This window comes from Suricata suricatta, chromosome 10 (genome assembly GCF_006229205.1).
Source record: "Suricata suricatta isolate VVHF042 chromosome 10, meerkat_22Aug2017_6uvM2_HiC, whole genome shotgun sequence".
Classification (NCBI taxonomy): Eukaryota; Metazoa; Chordata; class Mammalia; order Carnivora; family Herpestidae; genus Suricata; species Suricata suricatta.
The window spans coordinates 67,501,264-67,514,615 of NC_043709.1; positions in this window are offsets into that span (position 1 = coordinate 67,501,264).

The window sequence follows — 13,352 nt, forward strand, 5'->3', positions numbered from 1 at the left end:
ATCTTAGGTGAATACCATCAATGCTGAGAGGTTTTTGTAAAAATTTTTAAATGTTTCTCTAAAATATAAATAGAGGGCATGCACGTGCAAGAGCAGGGGAGGGTCAGAGAGAGAGGGGGACAGAAGATCTGAAGCAAGCTCCATGCTGACAGCAGAGAGCCCAATGTGGACTTGAACCCACGAACCATGAGATCATGACATGAGCTGAAGTCAGATGCTTAACTGACTGAGCCATCCCGGTGCCCCTATGAGAAGTTTTTTTATTCTCTTATTTTACCTGTAAGAATAATCATGACAAAAATTAATATTTTGTGGAATGTAAGATACCACCAATTTCAAGTTGCATTCCTTTGTGTACTAGTAAGAAAAAAATGCTGTCAGTTATAATTGTAAGTCACCATTGATTGTTGGACACATTCTATTTCAGAGATTTTTAAATGTTGGGGGAAATTAATTATAGAATCAATGAAAAATATTAACAGGTATTTTGGTAATTTCTAGGAAATTTCCTGGACGATTTCCAAATGCCACTTTTCCCCCCCTATTAACTTCTAGTATGATTTAGGTCACTATTCTAGAGAGTTAATGTTGCAGGAATTTTTTTTTACCTCAATACCCAGGGTTTGTAGACTCGCCACTTCAAAGAATGAAGAGGTAGACACAAAATGAGCAGCAGGCAAAAGTTTATTAGAGTATAAGATCAGAAAGTAAGAATGGTAGGAAAGCTCTCTTTACAGAGAGGGGACATTAGAAAGCAAATGCCTTCAGACTATAGGGAAGGATCCTTGTTCTGTAAGGTTCTGGTCAACAACCCCCACCTTCCCCCTCGTGCCTTCTTCCGTCCTACCTTTACTGGCTGGATGCTCTAGGTGCTGGGTTGTCCATTCCTATTGGCTTGACTCCATTGTGTGAGGAGTCAGACTGGTAAAACAGTCCCCCTTAAAAGTTTTATGGTTTACTTTTTTTAGTTAGGTATTTTGATTGTCAAATTCCTGAGGGGAACCTGAGGGGGAGTAGGTGGGGTTGATTACATTCTAAAGAGGGGCCTTATGCCTGAGGGAGTTTGCTGTAGTCAGAGGTTCCCAGCATTGTTACAAAATAAGTGTTTTTCCCCACCCAGAGATCTCAGGTCCTGATCTTTCCCTCTCCACCTACTGAATCCTATCTTTTCCTATCATATTAAGACTGGGCAGTATCATTTCCAGTTTAACTTAATTTTTTAAAAATTTTCTTTAGTGTTTATTAATTTTTGAGAGAGACAGTGTGAGTAGGAGAGGGACAGAGACAGAGAGGGAGACCCAGAATCCAAAGCAGGCTCCAGGCTCTAAGCTGTCAGCACAGAGCCCAATGTGGGGCTTGAACTCACAAACTGAGATCATGACCTGAGCTGAAGTCAGATGTGGAACCGATTGAACCACCTAGGTGCCCCTAACTTAATTTCTAAGGTCAAATATCTTGCAGTAAGAATTAAAATGCAGCCAAAAAATTAACATGTTCCTAAAATGATCAGGAAATGACACATGTATATTAATATGATGAGTGGAGCTTGGTGTGTTGGCACCTATTATTTTTTCATTTCTTTCTCCCCAACACTGTATTGTTTCCTTTTGCTGTTCCTTTTGTTCAGACCATCTCACTCCTTGTCTAAGTGCTGGAGTGTGTGGTTGGTTAATATAGAACGCAGCTAGCTCAGAACGAAGTGATTATGTATTCTTTTCCTTGTGACATGGTGGTATCATTGTCATTACAGTTTTCTAGGGCTTCCTCTTTTCACTCAAGTCAGTTCCAGTGGAATTCTTACATTTGTCTAACCTTCTCAGACCGTTGGGATGGCCCTCTGTGCCTCCACCTTCAATTTTTGAGACCTCTTAAAAACCAAGGCACAAATCTGGCTTCTGTAACTAGAACCATCTCCAGCTTTGAAGTGATTTAAACCCAAATGGCATGCATGTCTTTTAATATTTAGAGCATTAAGTCCTAATCCATCCTCTTTAATGCGTTCACTGTATTTCTTAAGATGCAAAGAAAATGCCCTATCCTTTACCCAGCTGCAACAAATTAATAAGTAATTTCAATCAACTAAAACCATTTTAGTCCTGAAATTCACTCCACATTCTCCAGTGCCTTGGATTTTAATACAATTGTTAAAATTTGCGTGAGGTTAAAAAAAAATCAGAGCTTTTGAAATCAAGATGACCCATGACATATTTTGGTAGCATTTTTAAAACTCCTGGTCAACAAAAGTATTCTTTCTTCTCATAAAACATTAAGTTTTAAAGCAACATAATGCTGGAGAGAGAGTACTTAAATCTAAGAATAGGGTGCATTGATAGAAAGGTGCCACTGATGGGGCAAAATTAGAAACACTCTAAATATGAGTCATAGCACTTTTAAAAACCTAATTTGAAGATGGGAAACAAGACAAAACAAAACAACAGAGAGCTTGGAATCTTTTTTTTTAAAAGAGATTCTATTTTTTTTTAACGTTTTATTTATTTTAGGTACAGAGAGAGACAGAGCATGGGGGGAGGGGGCAGAGAGAGAGGAAGACACAGAATCTGAAGCAGGCTCCAGGCTCTGAGCAGTCAGCACAGAGCCTGACGCGGGGCTCGAACCCATGAATGTGAGATCATGATCTGAGCTGAAGTTGAATGCTCAACCCACTGAGCCACTCAGGCACCCCTTGGAATTTTTATTCTAAAGGCAGAGAGCCAGTGTTCAGCCACTCCTGCAGAAGGAGTGGGTGAGATGGAAACAAAGCCAAGTCTGTAATACCGCTCTGCACACACATCCACATTTATTTATAAAAAAAAAAAAGTTAAGCGCTGTTAATAGTATCAGTTGTCATCATTACCCTGCACCTGACTAGGAGTCTTGAAATCCTCAGTGGTGCCAGTTCCTGTAAACGATGTTAGTGATCCGCAGGCAGCCTATTTTACTCCCTTAGTGAGTGAGGAGATACCTGGCATGTGCCGAGTACCGCCCTGTTTTATTCCATAATTAACAGAACCACAGTAAATATCGTGTCTGAGTACCTCAAGAAGAAAGACAATTTTGAGGCAGTCTCCCTTCCCCCTCTCTATACCTTACAGTTTCCTTTCAGGAAATCGGTGCGGCATTCTATCTTGCCTTTTCTTTCTAACATGGTAAGTGCTAATTACACCCCTTGGGTACACCTTGGCTGCTGTGTTAAACACATCTAGAGTTGTTTTCTTATTACCATGAAAAAAATATTTGACATGAAAGACTACCTGTGGAGGCTCTGAGGGACATCAGAATAAACCTCCATAATTTACAGGCTAAGCAATTCAAGGATGCTGAAAGATGAGGTTGTGTTGAGAAAGAGGTACAGTAAAATCCCTATTGTGTGAGTTTGTTTAAATGAGGACATGAAATCAATATGATGTAAAGAAAAGTGCCCCTAAAGTGTGTGTGTGTGTGTGTGTCGGGGAGATGGGCCCCATGCCTTTCTAATCCACACTTCTTCAGCTCATTTAATGCTTAATGTATATCCCACTGTTATTACTTCTAAAGTGGATTAGATTTTCAGTGTATACAATGCAGGTGTATAGAAATACTCTGTTCATTGTTCTATAACCCAATTAAAGTTTAATCTCAAACACTCAACTCCTTTATTGAGTGGCCTTTGGGTGTTGCTGTGGTGGCCCCTGAGGGTTACTTCATGTCAACACTGTCAGCCATCCCCTTGGGCACCCAGGCTGACAGACTTGTTTCCCATGGAGCCTCATAGTGGGTCCAAGCAGGTCACAGCTGCAGCTCCGCCGGCCCTGTGTGCACTGCTCCCCAGCACCTGAGGAACATTCTTGAGTGCTCCTGCTTAGCCACCTGTGCAGACCTTCCTTCTGCTGCCCTAGCAGGCTGGCATAGGGAAATTCTGGGCTCCACCTGGGAAAGGGGAGCATGGAATCTCAGAGCCTATCAGGCCGGTGTCCTTCCCATGTGCCTCAGTACGCCACCCCAAGTATCTGGGCCCGGCCGAGTCACAGAAGGTGGAGCGTGGCTGGGCCCAGGGTTCGGGGCCTCTCAGGAGCAGAGCTGTTGGACTTCCCTACAATCCCCCTCTCTGCCAGTGCCTCGCACTCCCACCTCACCCCTTGGATCATTATGCATTCTCCAAAATCCTTTGTCTTATGCCTTGAGTTTACTCAGGGCTGAGGTTTATATACAATTCAAAAAACAAAGCATCTGAAACCCAAAGCCTTGGCTTTTAGCTGAATCTTCTAGTCTCTGAGGAAATAAATGCTGCTCACCAAATGTGAGAAAAACAGCAAGGGGTACCAGGAAATGAAATGGGCTGGGAATAGGAGGAACCACAATAAAAATCCTGAAGCATTGTCCCGCGATATTTTCTTTAAAGAATCATATCCTTTTTCTCTGTGCAGAGTAGGATTCACTGAAGGAAAAACCCAGCCTGCTATCGCCCTGACACATGTTTGTTTCCGGGAGAGGAAGCCCTCTCTTTGGCCTAGTGGTTCTGGGCAGGCTAACCCGCTTGCCTCTGCTCACAAGCAGTAACTTCCCTCTTCGCAGAACACAATCACCAACCCCTTTGTTCAAATCTCTGCGCGCATCTCGTTCTCCCTGGACCCTTTCTGGACTAAATTCACCTGGTTTCACAGACACCCCGGGAAGCCTGACTCCCATGAACCACTAGCCCTCCCCTCCTGGGAACAAGTTTAGCGGTGTGTGTCCCTTTATACCCATGTGAGCAACATTTCTCTTTGGGGAATGGGCTAATGACAACGACAAGGGCATTATACTTTACAGCGTATAGGCGCTTGTGCCTGGACAGTGCTCTCCCAGGATAGTGGCCCCATGCGGTGAGTATCGGTATTTTAAACATGGCGCAGTGGGCGCTTTGAGGGGTGAACTGGGTCCTTGTACTCAAGTAGCCAGGCACTGTGCCAATACCTACACACTCAGGCCTTCTAACATATGATGCTGTGATTTCCCTCCTATTTCACCTTCTATCAGTCAAGGCTGATGTTAACTTATTTTTTAATGTTTATTTAATTTTTGAGAGAGAGACAGAGCATGAGCAGGGGAGGGTCAGAGAGAGAGGGTGACACAGAATCCGAAGCAGGCTCCAGGCTCTGAGCTGTCAGCACAGAGCCCAATGTGGGACTCGAATCCATGAACTGTGAGATCATGACTTGAGTCAAAGTCAGCCACTTAACTGATTGAGCCACCCAGGCACCCGCATCAAGGTTAGTATGAACTTATATGAGATCATTCATTCATTCAACAAACATCTACTGAATGTTTTGTGTTGAGCTTATATGAAGCATGGGGTAATAAATGGTGATCAAAATAGTTCTAGACTTTACCTTCCACTTTGCCCATGGAGATATGGTCAGAAAGGAAAAAAGATATTTAAAAAATAATCACACATACATATAATTTAAAAATGTATACAAGCCTAGAAGAAAAACCATAGCTCTGGGAACATAGGAAGAACAAGTGGGTCTAAACTAGTCAGGGGTGGAATGCTGGGGGGAACACAACACTGTGGGAAGCTGGGAGGGGGTGGGAAGGATTTTCTGAGGAAGTGATGTTTGCAATCAGCAGGCAGGCACTAGCTAAGTGGAAAAGGGAAGGATGGCAGCATTGATAAAGACCCTGAGGCAGGAGGAAACCTGTCTTTGAAGGATGTGAGTGGGGCAGACAGGACAAAAGAGGATTGTCTGTGGTCAGGCAGGAGAGGAAGGTGGCTGAGAGCCCAGGAGGCTGTGGGGACTCTGCAGGATACTTGATTTTATTGTGAGTGCCATGCGAAGCCAGTGAAAAGGTTTTAAAGGGGGAGGAGTGGCTTTATTTGTTATTTTTATATTTATTTTATTTTTGAGAGTGAACATGCACAAGCAGGGGATGGGAAGAGGGAAGATCCGAAGCAGGCTCCGGGCACTGGCAACCGAGAGCCCGATGTGTGGCTCAAGCTCACCAACCATGAGATCATGACCTGCACCGAAGTCAGAGACTTGACTGAGCCCCCCAGGTGCCCTGACTCTGTTAGTGTTTTAGAAAGATCTCTGGGTGCTCTGTAGAGACTGGGCTGAGCTGGGACACTGGTGGAAGTGAGTGGTCATTCAGGAGCCCACTGCAGGAGTCTAGGTATGCTTGCATTCAAAAGGTAAAAAAAAAAAAAAAAGGGTTTGGAAGCCACAAAGAGCTACTTATATCATTGTATATGTATTTATCTGTCAAGGTCCTGGATAGGAAAGAGATCACACAGTGAAATGGGGTAATTTGGACAATGCTTAACAAAAGCACTACTTCCAAAGCTGCTTCAGGGGTTAGGGAAACAATGGGGTACAGTACCTGGAGTGCTGTTTCCACCACCGTTGTGGAACCTGTCACTGCGACTCAGCGGCGCCACCGGACAGGAGACCGGGCCTCAGTGGAGGGCAATGGCCAACTCACTTGACCCACAGGGAATGGTAAGAGGACTAAATACCCCAACCTCCAGCATCTGGCGGTGCTCTCCATTGGCAGACCCAACCAGTGGCTGGGGCCAGGAGAGGGCATGGAGCTGGGTAGAGAGTGGACCTCAGGGGCACACAAATTGGGCAACACCACATGGATTTTGTGTATTTCCTTTCACTTCACACTCCATTCCTTGCTACCACCAATGAATGATAAATCCTTTGTAGATGGAGACGGTTTTCTTAACATGTTACACATATGCTGGAATGTGATAGTGCTTACCATTTGGAACAATAGGTCTTTTTATTTTTTCCTTTGCAAGTATATTCATATTTGGCTTAATAAAAATCCTGTGACAATATCCTTTTCACAAAAACCACTGAACCACTGGCAGAGGTATAAAAAAGTTCCTCTGGATTGGGAACTCATTTCCTTCATTTCTTATATTTCTACTGGAGACTCTTCCCCTACAGTCTTCCACAAGAGCCCTTCCCAGGGCTCTTGATCATGTCTCCTTGTGTGCAATGGATGAACAACCTGATTGTTGGACAACAGCCTTAGTTCTGTGGTTCCTGACTAGATAGAACTAATGGTTAAAAGGCTTTGAGCATCACAAATTTGGTTTCTTCTTCCTGTTTGCCCTGGAGCAATGCAGGGCTGCAAAGCTGAATAAGTACATCTGCCCTTAGTCCCAAACTGTCCCTCAGGCTTGTGTCCCAACTGGGACAAAGAGCTTACGTGAGCCTATTTGATTACACACCTCAGTCATGTCCTGATACAGTGCTACTGGTAGTAAAGCTCACATTTCAATCTTGACTGATTCCTGAGTCTATCTTTTAAATTGGTTCCAAACCTGAATTTGGGAAAGGAAGATTTTATTTATTGGACCCTCTAAAACCTCAGTGCTTCGCAATATTTGCCAGGAAGAGAAACCAGCACTGGGACAAATCCAGATTTCTTGCAGATAACAAGGAGAGAACCCTGGCCTCTCTCAGACTTCAGGTACTTAGAGACTGGAGACATTATGAGACAGATAATGTCTGCGCTGTCAAATGTCAGACCCTATAGTTTGGAAAAGTGCTGGGAACTTGGGCTTATGAGTCAGGCTAGTGTTTGAGTTTTGGCTCTGACATGTTCTAGCTATAGATCTTTGGCAAATTATTTAAGCTCATTGGGACCTTAATTATATCAATTGTAAAATTGAGGTAATATTAGCTCCTAACTTTTGCTCTTCATTTTTATTATTGTCACAATTTAAGTAATTTTTCTAAGATGATCAAAAGTACCCTTTAAAAAGACCAAGAGGACCCAAGTGTTTTCTCTTACTCTGCCTAGAGTGCAAGGTAAGAGGCAGTACTCTGCCACAGGGAAAGAATGTTCTGGAATACATTCCTAAGACTTTTAGTACTTTCACCTCTGGTAATGAGATCTCTGACCACAAGGTCAAATAGTTGAAATATATCTCCTTTGTTAACAGAAGAGTTACCGAAGTTAATAGAGTCTCTGTTGTGTTATTCGATTTTTGTTATGTTATACAAATAATACCTTCTATGATTTCCACATGTATGCATCTCAAATGTAACTTTGAACAGATTTTTTAAAAATGTCTGTTTATTTTTGAGAGAGACAGAGAGCGAGAAATCGAGTGTGAGCAGAGGAGGAGCAGAGAGGGAGACAGAGGATCTGAAGTAGGCTCTACAGTTTCAGTACAGAGCCCAATGTGGGGCTGGGACTCACGAACTGTGAGATCATGACTTGAGCCAATGTCCAAAGCTTCACCAACTGAGCTGCCCAGGCACCCCTGAACAGATCTTTTGAACACTGCCTGATTTAGTTACCCTCTCGGTTATGTGTCTTGGTGTGTCTAGATCTGTGCCTATATCCGAATAACTGGGACTTGACCATACTGTAGGGTTTGATTGATGTATTTGGAAACCTAACCTTTCTGTAAAGTTTTACTTTTACAAAAGTTACTTTTATTAACCTTTGGCAAGAAGCTACTACTCTGTAAAATAATTAGAACGTAGCTCTCAAGAGCCAACAGGAAGAGAGGGCAAGATCAGTTAGTTGTTTTATCAATTATAAACGCAAGATTTCTTCTATTCAATAGACAATTGATTTTAATTTATAATCTACATGCTGATGGAGAAAATGTCAGTGGAATTTTTTTTTTTACATTTTTTAAATTGGAGTATAGTTGATGACATTAGTTTCAGGTGTACAACATAGTGTCTACACTTTCTCTACATTATGCCATGCTCCCCACAAGTGCAACTACCTTCTATCACCATGCAATGCTGTTGTGTTCCCATTGACTATGTTCTTCCCCACCTCCAGGTTTATTGAAAGATAATTAACATATAACACTGTGTAAGTTTGGGGTGTACAGCTGTATTGATTTGATACATTTATATATTGCAAAATGAGTACCGCTATAACATTAGCGGTTATGTTACTTGATTACCATTTCTTTTTTGTGGTGAGAATGTTTAAGATCTATTCTCATAGAAACTTTCAAGTATATAATACAGTATTATTAACTGAAACCCCCATGTTGTACACTATAACCAGAATTTATTCGTTTTATACATGGAAGGTTGTATCCTTTGATACAACACCTTCCCATTTCCCCTATCTCCTAGCCCCTGGAAGCCTCTGTTCCAGTATTTTTCTATGAATTTGGGGGCGATTGTTTTGGATTCCATATGTATCGTATACATATGATACATATGGAATCATATAGTGTTTGCCTTTCTCTGGCTTATTTCATTTAGCAGAATGTCCTCAAGTTCTCTCCATATTGTCACAAATGGAGGGATTTCCTGCTTTCTCATGGCTGAATAATATTCCATTTTATATATGCAGCATATGTCACTTCTTTTAAAAATTATGCATTATTGAAAGTTTAAGTGGTTTTCATACTTTGGCCAGTGTGAATAATGCTGCAGTGAACATGGGGTGCACACATCTCTTCAAGATCCTAATTTCCTTTAGGTATACACCTCGAAATAGAATTGCTGGATTATAAGCTAGTTCTAGTTTTCATTTTTTGAAGAGCTTCTCTACTATTTGCCATAGTGACTGCACAAATTTACATTCCCACCTCAGAGTGCACAAAGGCTCCCTTTCTCTCCACATTAGTTTTTTAAAAATTAATTTTCTTAAAATTTACATCTGAGTTAGTTAGCATACAGTGCAGTAATAATTTCAGGAGTAGAATCCAGTGATTCATCCCTACATATAACACCCAGTACTCATCCCAGCAAGTGTCCTCCGTAATGCCCTTTGCCCATTTAACCCATCCCCCTACCCAACACCAGCAACCCTGTTTGTTGTCTGTATTTAAGTCTTTTATGGTTTGTCTTCCTCTCTGTTTTTACCTTATTTTTGCTTCCCCTTTCCTTATGTTCAATCTGTTTTGTTTCTTAAATTTGTCATATGAATGAAATAATATGACATTTTCTTTTTCTGACTGACTGACTTCGCTTAGCGTTATACTCACTAGTTCCAACCACCTTGTTGGGATTGGCAATATTTCATTCTTTGATCGCTGAGTAATACTCCATTGTGGGTGTGTATATATATATATACACACCACATTTTCTTTATCCATCCATTAGTCAATGGACATTGGGTTCTTTCCATACCTTGGCTATTGTTGATAGTGCTGCTATAAACATTGGGGTACAGGTGCCCCTTCAAAACAACATTCTTGTATCCTTTGGATAAATACCGAATAGTGCTACAATTGTTGGGTGTAGAGCAGTTCTATTTTTAATTTTCTGAGGAACCTTCATACTGTTTTCCATATTGCACCAACCTGCATTCCCGCCAGTAGTGCAAAAGAGGTCCTCTCTCTCCTCATCCTCATCAAAGTCTGTTGCTGCCTGAGTTGTTAATGTTAGCCATTCTGGTAAGTGTGAAGTGATATCTCATGTTGTTTTGATTTGCATTTCCCTCATGATGAGTAATGTTGAGCATTTTGTCATGTGTGTGGTAGCCATCAAGATGTCTCCCTTGGAAAAATGTCTATTCATGTCTTTTGCCCATTTCTTTGCTGAATTATTTGTTTTTTGGGTGTTGAGTTTGATAAGCTCTTCACAGATTTTAGATACTAACCCTTTATCTGATATGCCATTTGTAAATATCTTCCCACATTCTGTTGGTTGCCTTTTAATTTTGATGATCATTTCCTTCGCTGTGAAGAAGGTTTTTATCTTGATGGGACCTTATGAGGTCCCTTAATTCATTTTTATTTTTGTTTCCCTTCCCTCTGAAGACATGTCAAGTAAGAAGTTGCTGTGGGCAAGGTCAAAAGATTGTTGCCTGTTTTTTCCTCTAGGATTTTGATGACTTCCTGTCTTACATTTAGGTCTTTCATCCATTTTGAGTTCATTTTCATGCATGGGGTAAGAAAGTGGTCCAGTTCATTTTTATGCATGTCACTTTCCAGTTTTCCCAACACCATTTGCTGAAGAGATTGTCTTTATTCCATTGGATATTCTTTCCTGCCTTGTCAAAGATTAGTTGGTCATACATTTCTGGGTCCATTTCTGTTCCATTGATCTGAGTGTCTATTCTTGTGCCAGTACCATACTATCTTGATGATTACAGCTTTGTAACAGCTTGAAGTCCAGGATTGTGATTCCTTCAGCTTTGGTTTTCTTTTTCAGGCTTTCTTTGGCTATGCAGGGTCTTTTCTTGTTCCATACCAATTTTAGGATTGTTTGTTCTGCTCTGTGAAGAACATTGGTGTTATTTTGATAGGGATTGTATTTAATATGTAGATTGTTTTGGGTAGCATTGACATTTTAACAATATTTTTTCCTCCAATCCATGAGCATGGGATGTTTTCCCATTTTTTTGTGTCTTCTTCAATTTTTGCCATAAGTTTTCTATAGTTTCCAGTGTATAGATTTTTATCTATCTCTTTGATTAAGTTTATTCCTAGGTATTTTATGGCTTTTGGTGCAATTGTAAATGGGATCAATTCCTTGGTTTCTCTTTCTGCTGCTTCATTATTGGTGTATAGGAATGCAACCAATTTCTGTGCATTGATTTTCTATCCTGTGACTTTGCTAAATTCACGGATCAGTTCTAGCAGTGTTGTGATAGATTTTTTTGGGGGGATTTTCCACATAGAGTATCATGTTGTGTGTGCAGAGTGAAAGATTGACTTCCTCCTTGCTGATTTGGATGCCTTTCATTTCTTTTTGTTGTCTGATTGCTGAGGCTATGACAATCATTGACTATATTCCTATGCTGATCCTTTTATACCTATGACTTATTCCATAACTGGAAGCTTGTATTTCCCTCTCCCCTTCAGCCATTTCTCCCATCCTCCCATGTCCTACCCTCTTGCAGCCATCAGTTCTCTGTATTTATAGGTCTCATTCTGCTTTTTTGTTTATGTGTTTTTTTTGATTCCACATATGAGTGAAATCATATGGTATTTGTTTTTATCTGTCTGATTTATTTCACTTAGTATCATACCCTACCCTCTAGGTCCATCCATGTTGTTGCAAATGGAAAGATCTCATCATTTTTTGTGGGTAATATTCCATTGGATACATATACAATAGCTTCTTTATCCATTCATCAATTGATGGACACTTGGGCTGCTTCCATAATTTGGCTATTGTAAATAATGCTGCAAAAACCTAGGGATGCATAAATTTTTTCAAATTAGTGTTTTCATTTTCTTTGGCTAAAAACCCAGAGGTGGAATCATTGGATTGTATGGTATTTCTATTTTTAGTTTTTTGATGAACCTCCATGCTGTTTTCTATAGTGGCTGCACCAATATACATTCCCACCAGCAGTGCACAAGGATTCCTTTTTCTCTATATCCTCATCATTGCTTACTTTTTTTCTTGTCTTTTTGATGCTAGCCATTATGACAGGTATAAGGTGATCTCTCACCGTAGTTTTAATTTGCAGTTCTATGATGCTTATTGATGTCGAGCATCTTTTCATGTGTCTATTGGCCATCTATGTGTCTTCTTGGGAAAATGTCTATTCAAGTCCTCTGCCCATTTTTAATAGGATTATTTGTATCTTTTTGATGTTGAGTTGTATATGTTCTTTATATATTTTGGATATTAAAGGTTAATAGAAATTTTAATGAAAACAAAATGGCAAAAAAACAGTAACGAGTGCCTGAGGAACTAATGCTCCCTGGATTGTACTTACTGAGTTTCTGAAAATTTAAAAGTAGAGGTTAGAAAAAAATTATATAATTATGTCATATGAAGCCTATTCACTATTTGTCTCAAGCCCAGTGGATTTTTCTTAATAAGAAAGCCTTATAGAGCACAAAGTCAAGAAAAAGAGATGGAGGAGAATAAATGAATGCATTGTGTTAGGTGGGAAACAATTGTGAACTGAATAAACCATTCTTTTTATCGATCCTATAAATTTTCTTTCTTTTATGAAATTCTGTGCTTATCAAGGCTAGCAATGTGATTTGCATAGAGTAGCCATCACATAAATATTTATTTATTTATTTGATGGGTCCAAAGCAAATTCTTGGGGACGCTGATCTTTCACAACTAGTGAAATAGAAGTGGTGTTTTAAGGCAGGTCAGACTTGACATGCTTTTGTGCTCTTAGCTGTAGTTTCCCTTTTTAAATATTTAGTTAGTGAACATAGTGATTCAGTATATGAATTTGAATGTGCCACTTGTTCCCAAATTTTTTGGAGCCACACAACATTCCAAAGAAGCTTCAGAACAGTGCTCAAGAATGTGCTTTAATGGCTATTTCTAGGGTCAGTTGGTACCTAAAGAAGATGAACAGAGGGTCACTAAAAGTGTTGCCTAAAATATGCTTGGTTAAAATCCCCCATTTGTGGAAGCCTTTGCTTTTATGTGTCTGGTAAACTCCTAGTCAGTCTTCAAGATTCAGTG